The sequence below is a fragment of the Hetaerina americana genome, unplaced genomic scaffold (genome assembly GCF_022747635.1).
Source record: "Hetaerina americana unplaced genomic scaffold, ioHetAmer1.1.p SCAF_49, whole genome shotgun sequence".
NCBI lineage: Eukaryota > Metazoa > Arthropoda > Insecta > Odonata > Calopterygidae > Hetaerina > Hetaerina americana.
The window spans coordinates 473111-495633 of NW_027287084.1; positions in this window are offsets into that span (position 1 = coordinate 473111).

Consider the following 22523-nt stretch of genomic DNA (forward strand, 5'->3'; position numbering starts at 1 on the left):
TTAATTCCTTATAATCATTCTATTTCTGTCGCTCAATCAAAATCTCCTCAACTTATGAAACTGTTGAAAGTCCATATACTTTTACGGTTGTAATAAAGCATAATGACTAAAAATAATGTGCACATGGGCAGTGCAGGAGGTCATTAAATAGTTTAAATTATTAATAACTAATTTCCATTTTTTGCAAATTAACAAGAATAAAAAAATACGTATTTATCGACGGAATATTTATGACGTTCATAATTGGATGCAAATAATATTCACGTTAAATAAGAAAGAAATTCATATGTACGTAGTTTTTAGCCACAGTAAGGAAGATCCTGTGCTCTATCTAAATGTATACTGAAGACATCTTAGTTTCCATTATGCTTGTTCCCGCAAAAAATAATCTGGTCCGAGGTATTTCATTCAATAATATGACATCATTGTTCCAATCAATACGTTCTTCTTGCTATAAAAATTATTTAAAAAATATATTTTCAAAAAGTACACGTATAACACCGGAGGATGATTAAAATGACTGACAGCTATTCTTATAGTACGCATACCTATTGACAGCAGGGTAAAACTAAAGAAGTTAGTATTTGAATGACAGTTTGACGTATACGAATTTCAAAATTCTGCCTTGGAAACAAAAATGATACAATTAGTGAAAAATTAAATTTGAATTTTTCATTCGTTTAGAGGCACGTAGCCATTACTTGTGATTAGAACAAAAAAAACATAAATCAACCCTGTAGAAATAATGAAACGAGTAAAAATTATTCAATTTACGCTTCTTTAACCGTACGAAATACTTTATAACATCCAAGAAGGTACATTCAACTAAACAATAGAGCTATAATCTTCGTGTTACGGTGATAGCGTGAAATGTGCGTTTTTTATTTTGTGTAATAATGGAGTAAATTTTATCAGCGTTCTTTTAAACGTTAGCACAAAATGAGCAGAGAATAGGAAAATATCTTCAAAAAACGTTTTGTACCAAAAATGGTAATAATCCAAATTCTTTAATCAATTCTACCATGCCAATTATCGTAAAAGAAACGAATGAAACTTTGGGAAAATCCAAAAATATAGCCCAATTTTTGCAGAAGCCATTTGAAAAGAAGAAAACTACGTGGTGATAACAATCATTGGAAAGGACAAGAGGGTTGAGTTGGTTCTCATATTTCTACACTGATATCCCACGCTCCAAACTCAGTGGTTCAATGGTTTTGAAAGTTTTATTGGTACTTCGACACCTACGCATAGAAAATACACAAGCATTAAGAGTAGTTGAATTTTAGCGGATTATTTTAATAATTTAGCATAATAATTCAGGCATTAAAAATATTATTATTATATTTTATAAATATTTACTTTTATGCTCTATCTCTGTTTGCCTAATATTTCTTCATTTTATGTATTGCACCAAATTGTAGGAGGTATTAGGGGAGGTGACCGGCAGCTAAGGTAATTTTTGCCTTAAGAATAGTTTGGATAATTTTTTAACAACAGGACTTCAAAAAATGGGCGAGAGAAGAGTGGCGAGAAACCTGAAGTCGGCATTAGCCTACTATTAACGAAAAGCACAAAAGGTTCCACAATCTAACGTCCCATCTAACGAACGGCACACTCCACTTGAAGTACGTATTCTCTGCGTGGCACCCCCAGTAGGAAACGAGATACCGCTGAAAAATGCACCACCTTCGGACCTAGTTCCTACGAGTGAAAAGCCAGGACACCAGTCACCACACCAACCCGACGGTGCCGATTGACAAGTTTATTTCCAATGATTCATTTAAAACAAATACTTTTCCTATTATCACTGCATATATTTTTAATTTTGTCAAGACATTACCTAAGCAGAAATACTTTCAGGAGCAAAAAGAAGCCCTTACAAGAATAGCATATGAATTAGTCAATAGGATTTCCCATATGCGTGTCAATGAGTGAAAAATGGATACATATTATATACAGATTTTTTAATCTTATCGAGGATGACAAAATAGGGTCTTACATGCTGTAAAAGTAGTGCAATATTCCAAACTGAATTAATTTAACTGCATGTTAGTTGATTAATTTGCTACATAATTGAAGAAATTTGTCATGAATGATAAATTCTAGTGATGTTATGTAATTTTTTGTTGGAAATACTCGACTACTCCTGGAAATATATAATGTGAAATTTAGCAATGCATTTTTTGCATAAAAATGGCAATGATGAAACTCATAGTCAAATAATAAAGAAAATAATTTAAAATGTGTGAGATTTTTCCATAAAATTTAATGGATAATAATGTATCTTGCGAATAATAAAAACATATGAACAAATTCATTTTAATTAAGGAAAATTAACCTTTAAATATGTTTGTAAAAGACAATTCCGTATATTTATTCTAGTGCCATACGTACCACTATATAGAACAGCTTCAACGAAAAATTTAAATTTATTTATATATATATATTTATTATTACTTTTATCTAGAAGGAAGTGACAATTTTGAATATTTTTAAAATCAAATATTCCGAATGTTCAACCAGAAAACCAGAAAATAAAACATAGCATCTACATTTGGAAGCAATTTGGTATTTGAGAAGCATATACTTGAAATAGGTTCCACTATAAAATAGTAATGATAGTTCCAACAAAATATAAGGACTTTGCCAGCTCACAAAATACTTAAATGGCCGTAGTACATTCCGTGAATGTGACTTCTGAGAAAATAAAACACCTTTCCTTCATTACCTACTCTAGATATCTACTATATAAACCTGAAATATGTGCAGATCAAATCCTTTCGAGCCCTTCCAAAAAATGATAAATTTGACGATTTATGCCGTCTCGTAGGGCGTCCGAATCTTCTATCGCTGCCCCGACATTCGTAACGAAAATATTCCCTCCCCACCTTCCAGAAAAATGTATGCAAACCACAGATGAGTGCGACAAAGAGGATTATGACAGACGAAAGTAAATGGTCGGACAAAGTGGTATAAGAAGGGGAGAGGAACATTTGGAGAAGACGATTCGGAAGCGGAGAAGGAGGGTGTCGGATAGAACGGTTATGGGGGAGTCGAGGGAGTAGGGATAGAAGTCGGAGGGAGCTGAACCCGAGAAAATAAGTACCTGAGGAGAAGAGATAGGAGTTTTGAGGGGTCACTACCCCAAAATGTCAGCAGAGGGCGTGGTAAGATGGGATTTGGAGAAGGGGGTCGTCCACACTGCTTCCCCCTTCCAGTATCTTCCACTCCCTCCGTAGCTATTTCCCTACCCATCCCTCCGACCCTGCCGCCATCATCTCTTTACTCTGGTCCTGTACGCGATTCGCGCGAAGGAATCGAAAAGAGGAGGAGGGGGGAATGGAATGAAAACGACGGATGAGGAGGCGAGGAGAGCAGGGAAAAAGAGAGAGGTCTCAACCCAAAAATCCCACCCACCTTCCTCCCGCGGACTTCGTTCCCTCTGCTCCCTGGGAGAAGAGGCGTTGACAAGGAGAGGCGCCTAGAATTGGCGGCGGCCGTGGCTCCCACAGAATCCCACCCATTCTCAAGCGGCATCAGGCAACACCCTCAGACTCAGACCTCCCTCCCCATACGACGCTCCCCCGTCCACTCCTATCTCTCGTTTCGCCTTATACTTTCTTCCCAACCCCCCTCTTCCTCCCCCGACTCTGCACTTCCCGCCCATACGAGAGAGAGAGAGAGACCTCCCACCCCGCGGTCCCTCCAACACCGCCCCGCCACCCAGCCCCGCCTTCACTCCTCCTCGCAACCTCCTTGATAAATGACACCCCATTCCGGACTCCATTAATCACGAGAGGACAGTGGGAGAGATAGAGTGGGAGAAGGGTGGAAAGAGCGAGAGAGAGAGAGAGAGAGACAGACAGAAAAAAGTAAGATGGCGTCGGAGCGCATCTTACCTCGCGCGGCTCACACACCCACTCACTCACACAGAGAAACCAACTCGACCCAAGCCGCCAACTCCCACTTCCCAGTGCCTGGACCTCTCGAGCCGATAAAAACCTCTTCGAGACGAGGTTCGCTCTCCCTCTCCCCCACCTCCCACTCACCATCATCCCTCCGGATGGGATAGGAGTGTTTGTCGACGATTGCGAGGGTGCAGACCGAGTACGGCGGGGAGCCGAGTTTGGAAATGGAGATAAAAATGCGCATAGATTTTGCTAAAAGTAAGTAAATTGCCCTTAAGATGAAAAATATTTATCCTAGGGATGAGAGGAACGCAGAACGGCGGTTCTTCCAATAGCGTAGATGTAGATACTCGATTTTTCGAAGCGCGGGGGAATTTCCGAAGCGCATTGGAGATATAGAACTCCGTCCGAATGTTACAGCCCTCTTCAGCACGAAAATATGACATTCCTCAGAAAGAGAAAACATGATAATCACTTAAGCCATGAAAATAGCTATCCACTAGGAACATGCAAGTTTGTTGTTGAAAATAGTTCAGCATGAGTTCAAATCAAAGTAAATGGATACCTTACTGAGCGGATGGGGAGCAGAATCAGCATTTTTGTTACTGTCGGGAAAACTTACGCGAAAAATTAACTTTTATGCTCCAGGTAAAACCATGTCCTCTTCATTTGTAATGCTTCAATATTACTTTTAACCATAAAATGGATTGGAAAGTGTAAGAGTAGCGCGCTCGTCCGGTAAGCGAAAGGGTCTTGATTTGAACGAGATTTAAATGCATTTTTTCATGATGGCAGAATAAATCAATCGAAAGTAATATTTTTGCGATTGCATCACTGTTGAATGAAAGAAAACCTGGAAATTAAATTCTAATTAATCGTGTCAATGAAAACGTTGATCAGAACAGCCATCAGCTGGAAAGCTAGCTCGACAGGTATTGGTTGAGCTCATTACTCACTATTCGCTATGGTGGGTGAAATTCGTAAATTACAGAGACGAGGTTTCAGTTTCATACCATATGTTCATTTCTCGAAAGCTTGTGCGATTTTTTTGGAAATTATAATACACTATCCGTTAGTCCACGCAAATATGGGGTACATTGAGGTATCTCCAGAGTCCCCACCCGGAGATGTATCCTTACCTATCCCGAGAGTATTCAGATACTCAGATCACTTATATCTTAATTACCAATATCTTGATGATTTACGACACATGCACCGACCGCATTTATATGAGAGCCCTTACAAACAGTTACAAATCATACCATAAATACCAGAGTAAAGGTCTCAATTAATTAAAATCTTTACAATCCTCGACGGAAGTAGCACCATTAATCTGCCAAATGCAGTGCATATTAAACAAAGCAAAGAAGCATCGGGATTTCTGAGCCTAATAGGTCTCAGGCCTCATTGCTTTACTCAATCTTCGAAGTCAAGGGACCATCCACAGAGATCCTTTTTTTTCCTCCCTCAGCTGCCCCTACTACTTTTTTCCACCCCACAATCAAGCAAACAAACAGTGCGGGAGCCACACCCATCGTCCATTCATTGTCGTCGACCCTTCCGTTTTACCTCTTCCCCTCCCAGTCTTCACGTCACGGTGTACCCCACCTGTTATCCCTCCTACCCAGACTAATGATATGTATTAAGGGCTGTGTTTATCCCCACTCCTCTCCAGACGTTCGCACCCGGGGATCAAATACAATTTAGCTACACTTTTTGATTCGCTCGCTCAATATTTTACCTCTAAAGAATTGATATTTTAATGTAACCTCTATCTCAGGCATTACACGGTGGAAGCCTTCAGTACTGGTCTAAAATGAGTGAAAACTAACTTTGCTGATTCTACCGGAATTTTTACCTTGTAGGACTACAGTTTCGTTGCAAGGCAATATCACCTGATGATGTTGCCTTGCAACGAAACTATGGTCAACATGATGCAAAAATAAAAGTTCCAGCGTAATCTACAAATTTAGTATTTCCTCATTTATGCCTGATATTTTATGGATCTTTTCGCGAGTGATAACATTCAAAATATGGTGGCAGCATTCGTAGCATGGAAAATATTATTTATTCAAATCTATGATTTTATATGCATGTGAAGGTTCAATCCATTGCTTCCAACATAATGAAATGCATCGGTTGTAACAACATATCTCTTTGATATAAATTAAACATCTAGGAAACGTGCTAATTTTGCGATATTGGTAAGCAAAATTGGCATAACAAAGCATAAAAAAATTATTGAATATATAAATATCTGTCAAACCAAATAAGTTCAGATTATTGAAAAAGTGCAATTTGTTGTGGAAAATTCTCCAACTGTTTATGTTTAAAAAGAATAAGAATTAAAGCGAATGACATGGAAACGGAACGAAATATGTTATAGAATTATATTAAAACAACTACGCGCAAGGCTATTAAATACATTATTGGAACTATAAAAATAAGAAAGCATAACTAGGTTTTATATTGTATGCTATGGACTTACTGAATGCCCATCCAGTACAACCCTTCATTACAGAATAAAAATGAAAATAATAATTAATTTAAAGTGGCAAAGTGATTAAATTAGACTTTGCAAAGAATTTGGACGAGGATTAATATATTGTATCCTATTTAATTCAATTCCATGCCATAACATGATCTAGAACTATCTTCTGAGAATAATTTGAATATTTACCCGAATATATGTATATTACTTATGCTGTGAGGTGTTTAATGACATATATTTTAACGTTGCGATTCAATATCAATAGCATAATTTCCTTAGAATCATCCGGTAATTTCTGGGTATCATTTTTACACACCAATGTGAAGTGGAAAGGGCGGGTATGAAGGTTTACGTTATCGCTCTTTAGAGGAAAGAATGTACGACTTATAAGCTCATCATCTTAGCCTTCACGCCACACCATGAAGTATTGATAAATTAAAGATAAATGTCAATAATTCTTAAGCCAAGATAACGGTAATCATGCAGCGGCTATGTGCAATATTTTACATTACTCCGTCGCAGTATTAACTAAAGGCTCAACAGATCCGTTTGCCTCTAACAAAAAGCATTCATTTTTAATACTACTATATTTGGACTAATATTGCGAAATAAAATGTTTCAAATGCTAAGGGACTGATTACAGTAAAAACTTGAAATCATAAAAGTGAATATATGCTCACTGAAATTCATTTTGAATAATTTCAGCATATGAAAACCATATCCTTTACATTATCAGTCTTCACTTAGTGGAATTGTTTCATGTCCATATAAAAGTCTGTGGAAAACTACCAACTCTTTCAACATGGCCTTATCAAAACTAAGTTATTCTATTCGTTAACCTAGTGTCTCAAAGTTTTATGTTTCGTAAGAACATTATTTTGAAAGTTAATAATATATCCTTGACAGTTTTACAAGTGAGCTTAATATGTTTCCTGGTAGTATATATAACCATAGTTTATATGCAATCATTTGATAGTACGTCACGATTTTCATTCATGCCCCTTGATTTGTGGTACGCCTACTCACACCTCAAAATCGCTAATTCCTATTCAGCGCCTCATATCGTCCCTGTAACTTGCGTGATAATTTCCTTTTTCAGTTAGTCTCATGTAATAAGATAGAAATGAAAATAGATAGAAAATGTTCGTGCACTGAGTTTAGAGAGGTTTTAATTAATTTAAGATATGAAGAAGGTTTCACATATTATACGTGTAAGGTGTTTTAGAAAATTATGTGTACGTGCAAGGTGTATCCCGAAACTAAAATAAAATCCCTGAACCACGTTCCCTAGCAAAACGTTCCCGATAAAAGTTTTTTCTTTCGTAAAAATTCATTGAGTCTTCAACAATTTTACATTAAGTTCCTCTATTAAGTAGTTATCTAGATGAAAAAACTCTATTTCTCGTAAATCATCATTCTTCACACCTAACTAACCATCACTAACTTGCACTTCAGATTTTGACCAAGATTTAATAACAAAATCTACAGAAAGTTCAATATTTATTATGTTGATGCATCTTTGAGATTTAATTTCCTATCAATACATTAGTGGGTATGTAAACGAAGAAAATTTACTGATTATTTTAATATGTTGTTTGTTTGAATATTTATTCTAATTCTCCAATAAATATTATTTTGGAGAAACACTAGTCATGTACCATACCCAGATTGTATGTCATATCGCATATTAAAAATATTGCTCACCATAGTGCCCGTCTAAACTACCAAATTACTTTCCATAACAAATAATAGTACATTTATGCACGGTTTGAAAATTTGTTTTTTTTAAGTACCACAACTATAACAGCTTCCTCGCAGTATTGAAATAGAGAATTTTAAATATATTTATCATAAGATCAGAACTGATAGCCAATTGCAGAAAATTTCACAAAAAGCAAGCAAAATAAATCATGCCAACGAAATAGCAAAGTATTTTTTCGAACCGAATTTATGACATTTCCAAATTTTAATAATTTATTGGGGCTTATTTTGTTAACAATTTTTCCTAAAAACATTTTATATCCACAGAACAGCCCAAAGTTTTACGATATTCTTTTAAGTACTTTGGTGTAAAATTACGCAAAGTTTGCCACATAAATTATGTTCTTTATTTTCTACAAAGGAAAAAATATCCCTAAATTTCAGCATCAAACGCAACGAAGAAGTTCACCCAAGCATTAAACGCGAAATATATGAGAACATCTTTGGGGGAAAATATGTGAAAGAATAAAGAAGATTGAGCGTAGATCCGATAGGAAATTCCCGCTGGGATCATAGTCCTCGTGTAATGCCCACCACCCTTTACCCATTCCTAGTTCACACTAAAACCTCACCCTTCTCATTTTTTAAGCCTTCCTTTAATTCAATGCCTTTCAAGACCCATCCGTCCCCAACCCGTCGACGGCCAGCGGGATGCCAGGGGTAGGGAAAAGGTCCAAGCGACTAGGGTGTCGCTGGCAGTGGAAAAAGGACTTCCTTGCGAAGAAGCGACGGTACGTCAGGGTGCCTAAGGGTACGTTCGAGAGCGTGGTGAAGGAGCGAGGGAAGGGAGGACGGTGTGCCGATGAGCGAGGGGTGGAGGCAACTGTGGGAATCTTTTTGGTTCACAGTCCTAAATTGAGAAAGGCTATAAGAGTTAGCGATGAGTGCATAAGGGAAAGTTGAAAAGGAATGAATAAAAAAAATACGATTACAAGTATTCAGTGGCTGTAACAAGAAATAAGGCCACAATAGATATTAATTTCCACGAGATGAGAAATATATTGACGGTCCTCAGTTTTTCTGACGGTAAACATCACCGATATGCCATTCGAATATCTTTCTCAGCCGTGCCAAAATACCAATAGTGAGAAAATGTTGATGTTTATCAAACTTTTATTTTCACTTAACTCTGACGGTTATGATGATCTATAAAAGCATGGATAAAAAACGTCATTCATCTCAATTTGCTACAAGTACAACCCAAAAATAAATAGAAAACAAGAATATTTGACACTAACTAAGGGGCTATATGCAATAAAAACGAAATACAGAAAACATTGAAAAAATGGTTAATTCATCGTTCGTTTTGCAAGCATCATCAAACAAAAATTTACCAGAAGCTAGCAAATATCATCGTTTGCAGTTGACATTAAGGTTAATCTCACAGAAGACATATGTATTCCTGCTAGACGACAGATGGATTTTTCATCATGAAAGTCCCGGTTTTCTCTTCCTAAATGAAAAAGGTTTTATATCTATTTTAGTTAGTTCTAGGTGTGGATATTTTAAAGTTCAGATTAATATTACCTGCATTACACACATTTAAATATCATGAGAAAGAGGCTTAACTATATCCATATACAGGATACAGAATGCATAATTATGGGTGCTCGAGTGGCATAACCAAAAATAAACACTAGTTCAAAGGTTCAATATAACCAAAGTCAGAAATAAAGAATCGAGGGGAAGAAATCAACAGAGTACAATTTAATGACCATTATTCAGGGATAAATTGTAAGTATCATCTTCAAAAAATTCAGGACATTAAAACGTGTCCTCAGGTTGATGACCCTAAAGGCGGGATTTATCTTCTTCCCTCATTTTTGAGGAGTATTTAAAAAAGTAAAAAAAATAAATGACAGAAAACGATTTTTGCAGGGACGTGGACGCCGGAGTAATAACGCCTTCGAGTAATAAAAATATAAAGAGGCGACAGTGAAGGGGTGAGGAAGGACAGGGGAGCCATGGAAAAAAGGAGAAAAAAGAAGGGATGAGGACTTCTGCAGGGTCCCTCCGTAATTCCCCTCTTTTTTCCCAAGCATTTCTCTGCCCTTTCCTCGGATGAGTGCGGACTCGTCTCCTAAGGGGCGTCATGGAAGGACACTTCCCATTGTTGATGCCCCTTAGACAAGAGAGAATGAGGAAGGGGTGAAAAGGAAAGAAGATTTAGAGAAAAGCGAGGAATTGGCAGTGTGCAGGGAGGTTGGAGGAAGAGGAGAAGAGGAAACTTGCGGAAAATGGAAAGGGTTGGTAGGGAACCGGAATGGGGAGGGAACGGCATGAGGGCAAGGGAATGGCTGGGAGTCGAAAGGGGACGGACAAGTGCGCTGAGAGTGTTGCGAAGAACACGGAGGGCCGAGAGAGGGAGCCCAAGGGGAGAGGGGTCATCTCTTTCAAGCATCCATAAGAGATTTAAAAATTCATGCAGGCATAATGGGAGTCCGTGAAGATGCTTCTTTAAAATCCCTCGAATGTGTACGGACACATTTGTTGAATGTGGACGGAGCGGGACCGTTTTAACCAAGTGAATTACTCAAATGTTAAAACAATTTTTTACCAATGCCACATAGAATCACCTACCAATGACACGGTGAAGTGATGAGAAACCAGGACTTAAGAGTCTTGCATATTAAAATTTAAAATATGAAAAATCGTCATATATATAATATTGGATCATTGGGTTTTCTCCTGAATCACTGCAAGATAATCGCAGTACGCCTTTGCCGCAGTACGACGGTATTTGTAATCCGAAACAATTTTTACTTTGAACTTTGGAGCCATGGTAATGATTATACCTATAGAGGCACCCTAGAAGACCTCACGTTCTAACTTACTAGTACCGAGTACAAGTGCCATAGTTTCCATAACTTTGACTTCTCTTTTGCCTCTCCAGCTGTCGCTGTGCAGTCTCCAATGACAGCCGCCAACCATAATTATGTCTCAAGGCTTTTTTCAAATGTTTAACCCTTCATTTTTAATAGAACATGTATCATTCCTATATTATTTTTTCAATCTCAACCAGATACCTCGCGGTTTTGAGATTCATCAATCTTACCATATGGTACAAATGGACGGAAAATGATATGAATTCGACAAAAATTCAAATAGGGATAACTGGGGTTATCCAGCACAAATTACAAAACTTTTAGATGGTTATTACTTTGTAAACTCAAATAAGGTATACTTTTACAAATTATTTTGAAATGTATTGACACTGTAAAGTAACATTGAGGCTACGTTATTCTAATTGCAGAAAAATTCACCGAAAATAAACTCATATCTGCCATTCTTCGCGCATTAAACTTCAGTTTCACTCTAAATTAGATAAGAACGGCCGCGTCCCTCAGAGCAAACTGGTAAAACGCCAAAATTGCCATTTTTAATCTGTCGGCTGATACTGCTTTTACGTGTGCTGAAGTCCTATTTTACCCCCCTTCAACCTATTCAAGCATTAGGCGAGTAAAAAAAAATGAGTTTCAAGGAGCCAAAGACGCTTAAAAAAATGAAGAGTGTAGTCCCGGGTTATGGGCGGTAGGGTTACCAAGGGAAGGGTCATTATTGTTGAGCCGCCGCATGGGGCATCGGAAACGAGACCAGCGTGTGATTTTAGAGGGAAGAGTCGCCTCCGGAAGCTGCCTCAACCGACGCTGTCAGCGAGAAAAATGAAAGGCCCTTCGCTCGCTGTCTCTCGCTAAGGGTGAGAAACCCTAGTTCGATGCCCATTTTTTTCCTACCATACGCCGACCGATCTCCCCCGGAGAGAGCCATGCACTTCCAGCACAAACCCATCTCGTTTTTTTTCGCTTTTATACCCTAAAGGCGAGGGAAGGGGTGTGATTCGTCGGGTCCTCCCCACATACCTCCTTCATCAATTTTTCGTATGGTAGTCCCACCTTGAAAGCACCACAACACGGAGCACCGCAGACACAAGCGGAAGGCCCGCGGGGGGCGAACCACTGTGCGGGAAGCCCGGAAGAGGCAAGGGCTCTTCCCAATATCACAGACCGTTGGAGACGGCAGTATCGGAGGAGACATGGTCTGATGCTCAGGTATGTTCCAGGAATTAGTGCAACATAAGGTACTGTTGGATCGAGGCAAATGTCGTATTCTAGAAATTTGCTAGAGGCATTAGTGGAGGCGAGTTAAAATAAATTTCTTGAATGGTGTAAAGGATTTATTATAGAAAAGAGGAAACTGTTAGGATATACTCAAGGGAATTATAATTAAAAGTTAAAAGAGTTGTGTTAATTTTCTTTAGGTACGTTACCTTTTTTATGCGTAGCAAATTCTTGGGATCTATGGTAAGAAAATTTAATTAACGAATTCGAAAAAGGTCTGAGAAATTCCGATAGATTTGTTGAAACCTGCTACCAACAGAGTGAAAGCATGACCCTATATTGGATGTATCAGTATTGAAGCCCCTTAGTTCACGAAGGCAAAAGGATAGGCTAAGCCTTTTAGTAAGGTGCGGGACATCTGGGTTTGCTCACAACATCGAAGGAATTATTACGACTCCAAAGTAATATAGGTAGATTAAACCACATGGGTAAAGTAAGAGACATAGGGGCGGTCATCGATGGAATCTCTCCGTACTCATTCTTCCCTCGCACGCTACACAGTCATATAAAAATCACACCCAAGCACCCGCATATTTTTATTTAAAAAGCAAAATCAATCACTTAAGACTGATACACCAATTATTGTATTATTTATTCAGGCATGTATGCGTACTTGTGTCTGTTGATAGCATCAAATATAAATACATGTGCATGTATGAACTCGTATTTCTGGATGAATGGTTGTTGCACTAACACCCTCCGCCACACGCTTTCGTGGAATTTTGTAGACGTAGATAGGAGTACTGCAGCTAGAGTAATTTATTGCTTTATGCGTATCGACCGGAATAATAATTTGGTGAATCGAAAGCTCAGCCACCCGATACAGACGAGTGTCGAAATCGGATCTGGGAGCTACACTGGCGATCGGGCTAAAACCAAGTTCTTTGATTTTCTCAGTACCAGAATTTTCTAAGATACCGCAGGTGAAACAGATGACGCAATTCCCGTCCCCACCGGAATTCGTAAATTTCACCTGCCATTGGGGTAATTTCAGGTGAGTTTTCCTTCAAATTAAAGAAATACGTTTATCTATTCACGATTCAATTACACCCGGGACTGAGTTGAAACTGAGTCTACACAGAACTGTTTTCTCATTTGATTCCCCTACGAGTGAGGTCACGCAATTTTATGGAGCAATTTTCTTGAATACACACTTACTTAAATACGCTTACTGACTGACTCACAGAACTTTAATTTGCTTTTTTCGATTGAATAATTTGGTCATTGTGTAACTTTAGTTGTGAAACATAACATGTGTAGATATGTGACTCACTATAGCCTATTCGGTTAGGATCGACTACCACTGATCTGCACCAAAATGCACAAAATATTTTTCAGGAAGGTGTTCCACGGCGTATATTCTTTTCCTCGTGGAGCTCGTAGGATATGAATCTCGCTTGCAGCTATGACTCCTTTATCAACTAATAAAGTTAATTGATGATAATTTTAACGTCATAAAATTTAACCCAAATTTGTCATTTCTGTGAATATCCTAGGCCCAGTAATAATATCACCTCTAGCCAGTAATAATATCACCTCTAGCCAGTAATAATATCAACTCTATTCAATTAGGTAAAAGGCCCAGTCTCAATAAGCAATTAAATTATAGGAAGAAATCAAGTAATTAATATTTAGGAAATGCACTTGCTCAATTATATTTATTATATTTTTCCTGATTTTCATGAATTGCTGATATAAAATCCAGTTTAATTTCCTATAAAATAATTGCTAATTGTATAAAGACGCATGCCATCAGATATTTCAAGCAGTCATTGCAATATCATTTGGCACTCAGTTTGTTAAATATTATTCGACGGCTATCCAAGGGTACAAGTCGATAAATATTGCTTTAAACTATCCGAGTTTAAAGTAACTCCGATCTCGGACCAGGCTTTCCTTTACGGAAGGAAGAATGAATACAAATTTCAATGGTCCAAGCGAGTTTATTGAAATTAAGATGAATCATATTTTAAGTTATAATAAACCCTTTTCATGAGCATTAGAGAACATATTTAAATAAACATTGACCGCATGATTTCATTCGATAGCCTTCTAATTCTGTATGAGCGGATAAATAAAGCAAGACTATATTCGACTGCCGTTATCTAGCGAAAAAATTCGTAGAATTATGATACGTTTCTTTAATTTTTCCAGAATGTTGTATGATTTCCAACTTAGGGCATGGAACTTGTATTTATTGCAAAGAATTACAATTACGAAAAATTGGAAACCATTACTAATAAGATATCACCGAAATTCAAAAATAAGGAATAGAATTTAATCCATGATAACGATGAAAATATTGTATTTACAGTGTATTTTTTCCTTTTATTGACATATATTGGCGTGCCATTAATGACGTGACTAGATGACGTGACTAGAAAATATAGCCCAATCCTTATAAAACGTAAAACACCGTAAACCACCTTATGGAAGTTAAGCAGGATAGCGAAAAAGCACTCAATAAACATATACTCTGTCTTCTTTTATACAACCTTAAATTCCTGCCATGGATTCAACAGGTCACTTTTATTTTTAAAGGTCCAACTACATAACTGTGTACTAATATATCGATATTAATAAAGTTTATTCATCAGCTTCAGAGTACTGAAGCAATATCTGAGCGGAAACACTCAATCTCTACCTAAAAAACAACTGGGTACATTAGCTAAAAGCGAGTACAAATGTGCGGCTGTGATTCACAACTATACCGGTCAATAGCATCTGAAATCCCAGGATGAGGTTGAAATTGATATATTCATAACTATAGAACTTTCATCGCTAAATTTTCATCAACCCTTTACAACAGCAAGCCAAACATAGCGATTTAATCTCTTAAATTGGACAATTTACAGACGCAAAGCTGTCATTCAGTTACTGAAATATATTTCATTTGAGTTTTAAAAATATAAGGTTGCTATTTATTAATGAGCCACAAAAGTTATCATTTAAGAATGCACAGGATCTCACCCAAAAGTGGTAGGACTGATTTTCTCTGGCGCGAACGGAGCGGTGGAGGGGGGTCTGCCAGGCAGGGTAAGGTGGAGGGGGCTCTTAGCAACAGACCGACACCAACCTCAGTCGCCTGCGGGCTGTCGTTGAGTGAGGACACCATTTTTAGTGAAGCAAGTTTTTTGTCTGCGTCGAAAAACAAAATCAATCTGAATTTAGAGCAACGTTATTCCGTGAAGTTTTGTGCGAAACTCGGGAAGACGGTAACTGATACCCTCGATATGATCAAGCAGGCTTATGGGGACACTGCCTTAAGCCGTTCAAAAGTATTTGAGTGGCACAAGTTGTTTAAAGAGGGTAGGGAGCTCGTTGAAGACGACCATCGCTCCGGACGGCCGTCGACGGCAAGAACCGACACGAATGTGGACAGAGTGAGGACACTGCTGAACACAGACCGACGCTTAACCAGTGAAGAAATTGAAGACCAGTTGGGTCTGTCTGCATCCAACGCCCAACGCATTATTTCACAGGATTTGGCCATGCGCAAGGTGTGCGCCAAGATGGTGCCGAAAATTCTGCCATGGCGCGCTCGTCAGACAGCTCCTGGCCAAATACGGCGTTGCCACGTTGCCGCACCCGCCCTATTCTCCCGATCTGGCACCAATGGACTTCTTCTTCTTCCCCCTGATGAAAAGACAGCTCATGGGACGACGTTTTGACTCGATAAAGGCCGTTCCAGAGGCTTCGACGAGGGTCATCAACGGCATCCCCAAAGAAAATTTCCAGCGGGCGTACGGGGAATGGGAGCAACGCTATACTAAGTCTGTAGCAGCTCAAGGAGCATACTTTGAAGATTATTAAGTCGATGTAAGTATATCGTCAATAAAAATCTTGTAAAAAAATCAGTCCTACCACTTTTGGGAGGGACCCTGTATATTATTAATCAATGCGTATATTTTTATACATTTTGGATGCATTCTATTATGGTCAAACTAATGTATCAGAGCATATTCCTTTATCCCATATTATCAGTTTGGCATGATAGGCTATCAAGAGAAAAGATTTCTGTGGCTCCTTCTCAATAATTGGGCATGAATATATTTTTCTACGCCCTCCATTGCACTTTGTTGTGTTTTAACCCGTATTACTCTCAGTACTAGAAAAAAATGGACGGTAAGTCATTTCTTGTGCTATTCCCTTGTTAATGTTAAGCTATTTCTATGGATCGCTTATTCGTAGGTCTCCTTTCCGTTCTCACTCCGTCCATCAACGCACACATTCCTCCCCTAACATCCTCCCACTCATCCTATCCCTTTCTTTTCTCATCGACTCCTCAGCATCCTATTATTTCCCACCCTATCATCAAGCAAAAGAGAAAGAAACAAAAATGTACACGTTTTTTCCGTGTCACTGCTTCTTAATCCCTCTCACGCGCTTCGGGTTTCGCCACTCCAATCCCTCTAACAGCAATCCACCCCCCTCACTCCATCCACTGGTCCCTATCCACCTCCTCCACATGCTCCGTCGTAACTCTCTCTCCCCCTTCTATGCGTCTCACCTCACCTCTCTCTCGTGCCACACCCAAAGCAAACCCAACTCTTCCTCCTTCCTCTCGCCATCACCCCTCGTTTTCAACCCCCATTCCGTTTGCCTATTTCAGTTCCCATTTGCACAACTTCCAGCAAAAAGAAAACTCACCCCTCCCCACAACCAATCCCACCCACCAGTTCACTCAAACCCCCCCTCCCCACACCCAGTCTCTCTCTTCCCTTTCGCCTCGGCCAGCGTGTGTCGCAATGCCGTGCTTTCCGCCTGCATGCTGACTGCCCCGGCTAATTAGGGGACGGCTCTTAATTCGCTCATTCGCCCACACCCCTGCCTTCTCCCTCCTCTCCTCCCTCTACCATCCCCAGCTCCGTCTCACTCCTGAAACTCCAACTCAGGCATGCTTCCCCTCCTCTTAACACTCTCCCTCGATTTCCTCAATCTCCCAATTTTCTTTTTTTTTTAACTTCTACCAGCCACTTTGAAATCCGAATCGGACTTGCATAAATGCCCATTAGCTCTTTTCTCCAGTTTGGGAAAAATATTGGATTATATTTGTGTGCGCATACATGTATATTTGCATGTGTGTGTGTGTGTGTGTGTGTGTATATATATATATATATATATATATATATATATATATATATATATATATATATATATACATTCAAACACGAAATCCCGCCAAACGGCGAATAAATACTCATATATACAGAAACATATATAAGGAAAAGGGATAGGAACACGTATAAAGGACGAACACAATAGAGGTGGGGAAGGCGGAATCGAACGGATCACAAGAGTAAAAATATTTCCTCAACCGGGACTCGAACACCGGATCTTTCCACTTGCCGGGCGGATGCTCTTAACCACTTGAGCTATCGAGGATATGTAATTTACCCTGAGATCCGTGGGTCTTATATGTCGCCAAGCGCCCCGATTCTTTAGCCAAGAGATGGCGTCAGGGGGCTGTTTCACCCACCAAAGGAGAAATAGACAATACACAAGAGGAAAGGACACTGGTTAGAATTCGACGGAGACAATCCGTCTTCATCTGAAGATATAGAAGTAATGACTGCTGGAATTGTTGAGCGAGGGGTGCGAGAGAAAGGGAAGAGGGCCAGGGGAAGGGGAGAACGGGAGGCGAAGGAGGGGTGAGAGGAATGGTTGTGGAGAGGAAAGGGAGAGGAGAGGCTAGAGGGGAGCGGAGATAGGCAAGGAGGGAGAGGGAGGCGGTGGAATTGACACAGAATCGGAAAATAGAACAACATGCTCACCGCAACTATTGCAACATACGAGACCCAGGTTTCAACCTACAAAGTATTGATCAAGACTTCTCAAGTCGAAACAAAGGCCACGTACACCAAAACTAATGCGGAAAAACACAGTGTCCACCCTCCGATATGCATTGCTTCCACAAAGTAACAATTTTAGGCCACTCATATCAGTGAACGACATTGAGGCCGGGATGCTGATAGGCCATACAGATGTAAATGAATGCCATTTCAAGAATTTTTAATTCTATAGGGTTATCGAATGTGGGAAGGGACGCTAGGACGGAAACATTGTAACACTGGTTGAAAGGGGTATTATGATGGGAAGCATGTTTAGGGATGGGGAGACCCGCGAACGCGGAGGAGGGATTGCACGAGGCGCGGTGGTTATTAATCCTAATGTTAAGTGGTGTGGAACATTGGCCTATGTAAAAGGACGGACAGAGTTTACAGGTTAGAAGATAAACAACATTCTTCGAAGTGCAAGAGAAATAGGGGAAGGGCGGGAGAGAGTTAAATGGTGGGATGGAGTGGGGTGGAGTGGTGAAAATAGGGCAGGTTTTGCATCTTGCTCGATGACATGGAGTGGGTATGGCTCTGGGGGTGTGAGGGGATTTTGAGAGCGGCCTGGTGGATTTGAGGATATCTGCTAGGTTGGCGGGACGTTTGAAGGTGACAGAGGGGCATTTGGGAAGAAGGTTGGAGGAAGTGTTGTGATTTTTGAGGATGGGGAATAGGTCTTTGAGGATGAATTTGAGAGACTGAATGCCTGGGAAGTAGGTAGTACAGATTGAGAGAGGCTGGGAGTCTGTGGTTGAGGCAGGCTTGGGGGTGTAGGAATGTTTAAGTATTTTTTTATGGAGGAGAGAATCAGGGTATCCTCGATGGAGGAGGGAGTGGTGAAGGTTGTTAAGGTATTTGTTAAGGGATTCGGGATGGTTGCAAATGTACTATTCGGCACTTCCGTGTTACGTCTACGAAAGCATATATATATACATATATATATATATATATATATATATACTTATATATATATATATATATATATATATATACATATATATATAGATGATTTGGTTTAAGTAACACGGAAGTGTTGAATAACAAACTTTGAGAGCAAAAAACAATATAAGAACACATAAAAAGATCGCTCACACGTAATTTCTTGGAGGATTTCTTGGGTTATCTCTGAGAAATAACGTGTGAGTGATCTTTTTATGTGTTCTAAAATTGTTTATATATATATACATATATTTATTTATGTATACACACGCACTGAGTACGTATTGGAAATACAATCTAAATTGAAACATAGACGCATGTACGAGGGTCATCCGGAAAGTAGTACCCGTTCGTGCCGCATGAAGTGCTGACGACGCGAGTAGCCGCTGGACGAGGTCAGATAGCTTCAGTGGCTTGTCTGCCTTCTCTGAGCCAAGTTGCGTGACGCTAGCATTGCCTGTGTTGTTTCTGTGATTGTTTACAATGTTTAAAAAAATTGAGAACGCCGCCAGTTGTGAAGTGAGGGCAGTGATTAAATTCCTCAATGCAAGAAACGTTCGCCCATGTGATATTCATCGCCAATTAAAGGAGGTGTATGGAGACAATGTAATGGACGAGTCGTCTGTTCGGCGGTGGTGTCGCAACTTCAACATGGGGAGGGGGAACACACACGACGATGAGCGTTCGGAGAGACCGTCTGTCATTACAGACCAACTGGTGAGCTCAGTTGACGAATTCGTGAGGAACGATCGGCGCGTCACAATTAATGACATCTGTGAGCATTTTCCCAATGTTTCTCGAACAATTGTTCATGAAATTGTTAAACACCATCTGCATTATGCAAAAATTTGTGCAAGATGGGTCCCTCGCGTATCTCAATGAGCTGGCGGCGAAGGACTATGCAGCAGGAATACAGAAACTTGTCACACGTTATGACAAATGCCTTAATTTGCTTGGAGATTATGTTGAGAAGTAGTTTAAAGTATCCTCTTTCAAATAAAATTTTTTATGTTTGTTAATATTTACTTTTGTGTCTTTATTTCACGAACGGGTACTACTTTCCGGATGACCCTCGTATATTACTTTTGGAGGTCATGCTGCTTTCGCCAAACGAAGGTATTTAATACGCACTGTGTGTTGTCGACGTTGAATGAATCCGCCGTTCCGTATAAGTATATACTGATCTACCTACGAATGCATCCTGCTTTTGCAACAACTTTATGAATCTAATAAAACTCCAAACTGTGGCTCTTTCATTTAGTCACAGGTGAAATACTTAGATTTTTGAATATTTTTAACAGGGTTCCAATGGATTAATTTTGCTCCTTCATTGTAGTGGTCGAATGATGTCTCTGCATCAATGAATTTACCCCGCAAGCGTTTCGTGTCGTTTTCACCGAGTACGGAACTTGTGAATTAAAACTGGGTTTTAAGCATAAAGGATCCACTGAATTCAAGTTCAGGAGATCCATAAACTTTAGGGATAAAATACAAAATTAGCTGAAAGGTGGTCACGGAGAGAGCAATAAAAGTGGCACATATTTTTTACCAGTTGAGAATTCACTAATGATTTCCAGCTTGGTGTTCGTTCAGTTAGCAGAAAAACCCAAAAGATTCTTACTTCGATGGGATACTGGCAAAGTTTTGAAAGCAACTAAAGTTGTATATAAACGGTATTTGTTATTACAACGTTTCATATTACTATTGCATCGTAATACTACGTAAATTTTATGAAAAATTATTGAATATGGCTTGATATTGACCTATATTTCATTGAATGGACTGTTTTGTGTTTCTTTACTCTGTGATTTTATTTGACGGATACTTACAAATCAATATTGCGTACATAATTGAGCTAGTCTTGTTGTGTTTGACCTAGCTAACTGACAATACCTATCAACACAGTTAACCTAATACAAAACATTGATTATTGCCAGGTGATGAATATTATTGCATTAATTTTGATGAGAACATATTTTTTGTATCCGATACCATTTACTGATATATTTTTTCTGATTATTTTTATCCTGATTGGCTTTATTTCAGTAGAGTAGAATAGTACAATACACTGCTTAACCGTAAAAGCATCATTTGTAGTTGAAAATTCTGTGTTATTATTTTAATTTGTGGGAGTGATTTCGTAATTTGAAAATAATTTATTATTTAATAACCCGATAGGAGTATGCGCACTGCTATTTTATTTAAGATTTAAAAAGAAATGGAAGACTAACACTTACGTTCTAAACTTCAGTTGAACTTACATCTTGATTTGATGCATGGCGTTCATAATGATATGGTTATTTTACAAACACTGTAAAATAGAATTTTAAGTGTTCTGGTAAACAACAGTAGAAACTACTCTTTAGTTGGTGGGAAAATCTTATTTTAATCAATGCAATGAAAACCAAATAGTATAATTCGTTTAAGCTTAATACTTGTGTTTGGGCACGATGAAAATAACAAAATTTGTAAATATCTCTGTCAATTATGCATCCTCTCTCGACAAAAGACTATCCATGGCCTTAATCCACTTTCTGTTACCCATGTACATAAATAATCTAAAAAACATTTCTTAGTGTCAGAAGCTTCTCAAGCAAAGAAAAGTACGATCGTCTTTCCTATCCTTTCTAAGCCAAGGAACGCACAACGAAAACTTTTTTAAATTATTATTATTTACATGCAAAGAGTAGGATATTTAGCTTATTTGTTAGGACATTCATTTTGTTACCCTTCTAAATCTAAATAAACCGTTGGATTCAAATAATTAGTGAAAATAATACCCGTATAATGTGACGACAACCAATGAGGCCAAGTTATATGTATCTTCTAAAGACATGGATGTTTTTCTTAAAAGTATTAAAAATAAAAGTTGATTTTCTCAACTACGATGGTTTATACCTTTAGAGCTAGGAATATATTATATCAAAGTTGTAAAATTAAAAAGCTAATGTTCTCAAAAAAAACCTGTCATTTCTTTTTAATAGTCAAATCAAGAATATGATTTGCCAATTACCGAATTTTTTAAAGATTGGATTTCCCAATTCAAAAATGTTCCAATTAATGAAGAAAAAACCTGAACCACAGATCTCAAATCAATTCCTATTCTCAGTAGAAAACCGAATCAACTTCTGATTTTGTTTCCACAATCAAAATTCCAGAAGGATTTCCCGCTCAAGTTGGCCATATTAGTCTGACTTTCCCCCTAAAGGGCTGCGCGCATGAGGTGATGTCCGCATTGAAAGCAATGCAATATTCACCTGAATAATTTCGTCAAAATCGACGCCCATTCAATACAGGTCTCTTTCTGTGGAACCATCAGACGCCCTATACATCCCGTACACGCGAGGGAGGTAGGGTGAAAAATGATGCTCCAAAAAGGGTACTCGCCTAAGCGTAAACTCGCCGCACGCCTTTTCCCCTCCGCTTCGCCAAACTCCGCGGGAGTCCGAAGATTCATTTTTTTTCACATTTT